The sequence below is a fragment of the Phascolarctos cinereus genome, unplaced genomic scaffold (assembly GCF_003287225.1).
Source record: "Phascolarctos cinereus isolate Bilbo 61053 unplaced genomic scaffold, phaCin_HiC Scaffold_5;HRSCAF=322, whole genome shotgun sequence".
In the NCBI taxonomy this organism is placed as follows: Eukaryota; Metazoa; Chordata; class Mammalia; order Diprotodontia; family Phascolarctidae; genus Phascolarctos; species Phascolarctos cinereus.
Window position 1 is genome coordinate 281,365,638 of NW_027555958.1, and position 2,706 is coordinate 281,368,343.

Here is a 2,706-nt window from a genome sequence, read left to right on the forward strand (position 1 = left end):
AAAACTAATTAGAGGAACAGGATAGGAAATGGTCCTCAATCATTTGAAAAGGTACTCTGAATCTGTAATAATAAAAAAAAAATGTAAATTAAGACAGAAGTTTCACCTTAAACCTAGTGGATAGAGTGCTAGACCTGAAATCAGAGACACCTGAATTTAAATCCTCCCTCAGACTTTTAATATGGCCCTGGGCAATTTACTCATCCTCTCTCTACTTCAATTTCTTCATCTATCTGTACACTAGAGATAATAATAAAAGGACTCCATGGTTGTTATAAAGATAAAATGAGATAATATTTCTAAAGTCTATACAAACTGTAACACAGTATGTATGACTATCATTATTAATCAGAATGATAAATATGACAAAAATAAGCAATAACCATTGTTCATGGGGGAGGGGTGAAAATACAGAAAGATTGTCTTATTAATTTATTGTTTACTTTCAGTTATAAATTCATTATTTGGTTGAGGGTGCTGTTAGAGAATAGAATTCTATACACACATGATAAATATTAATAAATGCTCAGTGACCAGACTGGATAGACACAGACAGATATCTTGCACTCTCCTTCTGCCCTCACCTGCCCAGCAGATCATGACGTAAAGGTGGGGTGGGTGAGTGAAGACGATGATTTGAGTATGTTCTAACTTTAGTAATACTTCAACAATTTGAAGAATGACTGGCAAAAGTCTAGGTCCTCAGTCAATAGAGGAACTTAAAGTGCCAGTCAGGGTCCTCAGAGGCAAGTATGTGAGCACGCTGAAGTTACTATTTGTGCCTTGAAGTGTCTGAGAGAAACTGAGGTGGATGTTCTGGTGTCCTTATGCATGATTCAGGGCCTTAAATGACCATTTCAGCTTTATTAATAAAAAAAAACACAACAACTTTTTTTTTTCTTTTTTAATTATGGGATCAACTCATTCATTTTTACTACCTTTACAGTACAATATTACACACACACACACGCACACACACACACACACACACACACACACACACACTTATGGACAAACTCTATAGATTGTCCATCCAATTGCATGTCATATTCTAGGCAATAGAATTTCTTCATCCACTTGATTTTTCTTGTGTGGATGGGCAAGCTAAAATTTTTAGAGTAGATATATAATCTCTCCTAGGAAACTATGCAGTGCAGTCTGAGTTGCTGTGTTTCAGATTTACCTTCTCAATATGTTCCTGTGTCAGTTGCTGCACTGGCTCTTAGAAGTTAGTTCTGTAGGTTTTGCTGCAGAGGATGAAGCTGATCTGGCCACTAGGATAAATGGAGATGGAATAGTAGGCATATTCCACAACAGGAAATAAAGACTTGTAGAACTGTTCCATTTTCTTGTTGGGGTCCAAAAATAGGTATTAGTACTTAGCCTGACAGAAGAAATTACCACTCTCTTTCAATTCTATCTTCTTCAGCTTCAAATAAGACTGAGCAAGCTCAAGTCAGAATCCATGCGTCACAGGAGTCAATGATAATGACATTGACAGCATCCTAATTCTGTTCCATGAATTTAAAGCTACCTTCCACATATAGGAATAGTTTCCAGCTTAAGTAGCCCATTGTTAAAACCCTAAGATATTTCTTAGAGATCTGGATCACAACCTTAACAATCTCACGCTGGGTCACTTATTCCACTGATGAATATTGTACCACCCCCTTCCCTGCTAATAATGATCAGTACCTTTTGAGGGCTCAGATGGCTGCATAGGAACAGATTGGCAACCATCTCCTGACATGAGAATTCATCTGTATCTATGCATTGGAGGACTCTATCCTGCACAAGGACATCATGGTTGGTTTTATCATGAGCATAAAAAGCCAAGATGCCCTTGTTGCAGGAGTGTTGAGACAAAACTTGGCCTAACATAGGAACCTGGCCCTCCCAGGAAGCTTAGGTAGAGGAATTATTAACCTGCATATATAACTACTAAGTACATGCCCCAATAAAGATTGAAGAAAAGAGGGAAAAGACTGTATATACAAAAATATTTATAGCATAACTTTTTTTTTTAGCAACGAACTAGAAATAAAATAGGTGCCCAGAAACTGGGGAATGATTGAAAAAATTATGGCATATGAATTTAAGGACCTAACAAATGACAGAAAGTACTTGGTTCAAGGAAGACCTGCATGAATTTGCCCAGAGTGCAATAAGCTGAATCAGGTAAATGATTTTATATAACTACAACAGTGTAAAGAATTTAAGTACTCGGAACAATGTAATGAGCACCCAGGATTCCTGAAGATCAATGAAAAAACATGTTCCATATCTTGATAGGGGCGTGATGGATTAGAGATGCAGAATAAGACATAAATTTTCATTCATGGTCACTATGTACATTTTGTTTTTGTCTGACTTCTTTTTTATTAAACTGCAGGGTGTTTTTGGGATGTGGAATAAATTGGGAGAAAGGGTATTGACGATAATATCAGAGAAAAGAAAAAAGAAAAAGAGAAGAGTGAGTGAATAAAACATTTAAAATTTTGCAAACAGAAGTTCAGAGTGAGACACAGCCAAGCAGGGCCTCTTTGGAACTAATGTGACTGAATTTATTTGTATTAAAAAACAATGTAATAAAAAAAATAATAGACATTCAGCATCTCATGGGCAATCTTTTCTCTATCTTTTTCATATATGGGAAATGCTCATATTTGTTGATGTTTGCAAAGTTCATTTTTTTAAAACAGAAGT

General features: G+C 36.1%; 1 pseudogene; it reads right to left on the reverse strand.

Moving 5' to 3' along the window:
• Nucleotides 1-1,144: 1,144 nt before the first annotated feature.
• LOC144457684 (spermidine synthase pseudogene) lies at nt 1,145-1,881 on the reverse strand (annotated as a pseudogene).
• Between the last annotated feature and the right edge of the window lie 825 nt (nt 1,882-2,706).